Source organism: Cucumis melo, chromosome 10 (assembly GCF_025177605.1).
Source record: "Cucumis melo cultivar AY chromosome 10, USDA_Cmelo_AY_1.0, whole genome shotgun sequence".
NCBI lineage: Eukaryota > Viridiplantae > Streptophyta > Magnoliopsida > Cucurbitales > Cucurbitaceae > Cucumis > Cucumis melo.
Window position 1 is genome coordinate 28,246,985 of NC_066866.1, and position 5,303 is coordinate 28,252,287.

The following is a 5,303-nucleotide window of genomic DNA, read 5'->3' on the forward strand; positions in this document are numbered from 1 at the left end:
TCTAAACTTAGTTTCTAAGTTTGACTGCTCCTTTCGACGTGACAATAAGTTCTATCAATGCCTAATCTTTTCTATGGGATCTAGTTCGTTGAGGCTAGACAAGAGGTTCCTAATTCGTGTTGACAAGACAAAAGTGTTAAAGCCTTCTCAACTTCTAAAGAGAAGCTCTTATCCTTTTTGAAGTCTATCTAGGCTAGATTTTGACTAAGTGTTTCATAGACATATCATAATAACGCAACAAAGAAGACAAGACTAGAAATGTATCCATGCACTTATTGTATTACACATGCAATCATTCAATCATAACATACATGCCATTTTTCATTCAAGCATTCATATCTCAATATGGTATGTCTAAAAAGGGCTAAAAAAATGAAGATAACAACTCATTATTCTCAATCTATTCAGAATATTCAAAATTAAAATATATCCAGAATATGAAAATTATATCTAAAATGTGATAATTCACAAACTCGAGCTCAACTCAAGGGTTAAGCAAATATGCAATTTTTGATTTTTTTTTTTTTAAAAGTACCCCATATTCATACACATGCAAGCTAAGCTAATTATTAAGAAATATGCTATCCACCCCCACTTAAAAATTTTCTTTTTCCTCAAAGATTTTTAAAAGCAAAATAAAGTGAAGGAGAAAGGAAAGAGGAACAGTGTACTCCATTGGATGTATCTTGATATTTGCTATCTGGAAAGCTTGCATGGAGAAAGCATTAAATCTTTATTTGTATGCAAAGTTTGCTTTGGGTAAGATTATTCTTGGAAAAAGAAAGAACACTTTCTTAGTTTTATTGGAAAGTAAAAACTAGAAATTAGAAAGCAAATGAAAATAGTAAAACAAAATTTAAAGAAAGCAAGTAAAATTGACGTCTGACTGCCTCCAAGAAGCACAAAATTTTCAGGTCGATTGCTCGACCGTTTATTCTTTCAACAACTCAAGTATAGGTGGGATGGAAGAGTGTGATCGTGTACACTTCAGATGCCCATTTACTTTGAGAACTTTTTCTGTATTCTCACTTATAATCTCAACTGTACCATAGTCAAAGACATTAGAAACAACAAATTGGCCAATCCACTTGGATTTTAGTTTGCCCGACATGAAAGATAAAGATGAGTTATAAAGAAGCATTTTATCCTCTACTTCAAACTCTTTTTTAAGGATCTTTCTATCATGGTAATGTTTGGTTTTTTTCCTTATAGATCTTAGAGTTTTCATAAGTATAAAGTTTACGTTCTTCTAACTCACTAAGTTCTAACAATCTATTCTTGTTGCTTCTTCAAGGGATAAATTGTACTTTTTAATAGCCCAAAAAGTTTTATATTCTAATTCTATTGGAAAATGACATGTTTTACCAAACACTAATTTAAATGATGTTGTCCATATTGGTGTTTTGTAAGCTGTCCTATAAGCCCAAAGTGCATAATTCAATCTAATGCTCCAATCTTTACCTCTATTGGGATTAACAGTTTTTTAAGAATGGACTTTACCTCTTGATTGGAAATTTCTGTTTGGTCATTTGTTTGAGGGCGATACGAAGTTGAAACTCGGTGTTGGACTCTCATCAATGTCTCGATGGTTCAGTTGCAAAAGTGGATTCCTTGGTCACTTACTATGGCTTTGGGAGTACCAAACCTAGAGAAGATATTTGCAACTAAGAAAGAAGAAACAACAGAGGAAGAATTAGTTCTAGTGGGGATTGCCTCAACCCACTTGGAAACATAATCTACTGCAAGAAGTATATAAAGATTTCCAAAAGAGGATGGAAATGGACCCATACAATCAATTCCTCAAATGTCGAAAACTTCACAAGTGAGAATCGGTTTTAATGGCATTTCATTCCTTTTGAAAATAGAGCCAAAATTTTGAAAATTTTCACATGCTTTACAATATGCACAACAATCAGCAAACAATGTTTTTTAGTAGAATTCAGAGTCTAAAATCTTCCTAGCAGTACGTTTAGGACCAAAATGCCCTCCACATGCTCTTTCATGGCAAAAAGACAAAATAGAATCATGCTCATTTTTAGCAACACATCTTCTAACTACTTGGTCTATTCTTATTTTCTAAAGATAAGGAGACTCCCAAACATAATGCTTTGACTCACTTTTCAATTTGCATTTTATATTATAAGAGAATAAGAAGGAAGTTTACCAGTTACAAGGTAATTAACAATGTCAGCATACCATGGAGTGTGTAAATCTAACTTAAAGAGATATTCATCAAAGAAATATTCCCTTACCGAATTTTTGTCTTGTTTTTTTAACAATTTTACTTAGGTGATCGGTAACTGGATTGTCCATACCTATCCTATCTTTGATTGTCAAGTTGAACTCTTGAAGTAAGAGTACCCATTTAATAATCCTTATCTCTCTTTTTTATTTGCAAGATATTTTATAGCTGCATGATCAGTATACACAGTTATTTTTTATCCAATTATGTGGCTACGAAACTTATCAAGAGCAAAGATTATAGACAGACGCTTTTTCAGTTGTGGAGTAATTAGCTTGAGTAGAGTTTAGGGTTCGAGATGTGAAATATATAGCATGTAATTTGTTATTTACTCTTTGTCCTAGTACTGCACCTAATGAATAATCACTTGCATAACACATTATTTCAAATGGTAGTTCCAGTTATGTGTTTGCAAGATAGGAGAAGAAGTCAATTTACCTTCCAAAGTATCAAAAACATACATGCATTTACCATCAATTACAAAAGGGACATCTTTTTGAAGTAAATTTGTCAAAGGAAAAACTATCTTAGAAAAGTCTTTTATGAACCTTCTATAAAATTCGGTACTACCCAAAAAATGATCTAACATCTTTTAAACAAATCGCGCAGGGTAAGTTTTGAATTACATCAATTTTAGCTTTGTTAACTTCTGTTCCCTTAGATGATACTAAGTGTCCTAGTACTATTCCGTGAAAGTCTATGAAGTGACACTTTTCAAAACTAAAGCATTAAGTTATTATCAATGCATCTCTTTAAAATCAACTCTAAACTATTCAAAGCAAGAATCAAAATCGTTCCCATAAACTGTGAAATCATCCATGAACACTTCTATTCATTTTCCTAGGAAATTAATGAATATGCTTAACATGCATCTTTGAAATGTTGCAGGAGTATTACATAGTCCAAAGGATATTCTTTAAAATGAAAAAAATTCTAAATTCATATGTAAAGGTGGTCTTATGTTGGTCTACACATGCAATGGGTATTTGATAAAATCTAGAGAATCCATCTAGAAAGCAAATGTAAGATTTTCCTCCTAGTTATTCAATCATTTGATCTATAAAAGGTAAAAGGAAGCGATCTTTAAAGTTACCTCATTTAGCTTTCTATAATCAATACACATCCACCAACTATTTGAAACATGAGTAGGAACGAACTCACCTTGGCTATTTTTCACAATGGTCATGCGTATCTTCTTGGTTACTACATGAATAGGATTTAACCAAGTGTTATGCAGTACCAGATAGATGATACCAATGTCTTTAAGCTTCAAGACCTCTTTCTTGACAACTTCCTTCAAGGTAGGATTAAAGGCGCCTTTGTCGTTGAACCTTGTGTTTTGCCCCTTCCTCAAGATGGATATGGTGTGTTCAAAAGGATGGATTGATACCTTTCAAGTCTTCAAGACTTCAACCAATGGCTTGCCTATGTCTTTTCAAGGTTTCAAGCAACCTTGCTTCTTATTCTTTAGTAAGTTCCTTCGTAATTACGACAGCATATGTGTTCTTTTCTCCCAAGAACACATATTTGAGGTGAAAAGGAAGAACCTTAAGCTCTATCTCATTTTCCTATAAAGGTAAAGTAAGATCATTAGAATTAGAATTCTCACATTCTTTATGCAAACAAACCTCACAAGAGTCATTCTTTAAATCATTCTCTTTTTCAAAGTTTTTTATGTGGGTGTTTATGTCATGATCATTATCAATGTCTATGCTTTTCAAAATTTGTTCATCGTCATCCTTAATGTCTCTTCCTAGATCATGTTCATTACTAGATGTAAAATTATTACCTAAAGCATGTTGTTCATGTGTTGTAACATTATCAACCAAAGCATGCTCATCGTTTATACTAGTAACAAAGTTAAGGAAGATAGAAAGATCATCATCAGTAGGTTTCTCCTTAGCAAATTCATTGTCAACCTACTTAGCAAATTCATTGTCAACATATTATAAAGTTGCTTGATCTATAAGCTCATTGAATTTATCATGCTCTTCTAATGTTTCTAATGATTCTAAAGTATCAAGTCCACAGAATGAAACATGATCATTAGAGGACTTTACATGATCGAAAATATTGAAAGACATAACATTGCCATCAAACTCAACACTAAGAAGACCTTTATCAACATTAATTATGGCTTTAGCGGTTTTCAAGAAAGGTCTTCCTAAAAGTATGGTAGGAGATGTACGTGCAAATTCCTTGTTCATTTCATTTATGTAAAATTCGGTGAACATTAGATGTCCTACTTTAACTAGGGCATCTTCTACAACCCCTAATGGTGAAATAAAAGACCTATCAACAAGTTGAATATAAATGCTAGTATTTTCAAGTCCATTCAATCATAAGTTTTTTAAAACACTAAGAGGCATGACATTAATTGAAGCACCTAAATCAAGCATGACACTAGATATGTCTTTATTTCTTATAGTGCAAGGAAGTGAAAACATACCTGGGTTGACACATTTTTCTGGAAGATTCTTCTTTAAAGTGAAGACACATTTTTACTAACCATTACTTTTTCTTGGCTCCTACTTCTCCTCTTGTGAATACATAAATCCTTAAGAAACATTGTGTACCTTGGTATGCTCTTGGTTGCCGTCAAGAGGGGTAAGTTTACTTCTACCTTCTTGAAGAATTCAAGGAGTTCTTCGTCATTCTTGAATTCCTTCCTTGATTGAGATAACCTAGAAGGAAATGGAGGTAGAGTATCAACAATGGTCTTTGAATTATTATTAAAAGAAGAAGCATTAGAAAAAGAGGGGTTAGTTTGTACCTTATTTTCTTCTTTGGCATTTGAATCAAAATTCTCTAAGTTAGGATCATTTTAAAACAAAGAGACATCATCATTCTTATTCAAAATTTTGCCACTTTTTAAAGTAATAGCACTCACATTGCATGGTTGGGTTGGGCGGGAAGTTTGCCTTTCCCTTCAATTTTAAGAATGTGTGTTGCTAATTGATTAACCTTATCTCCTAACTCGGAAATGGATGCTTTCATGGTTTCTATATCATTTTTTATGGCTCCTATTGAATTAACAATTTGCTCACTCGACTTAACTAAG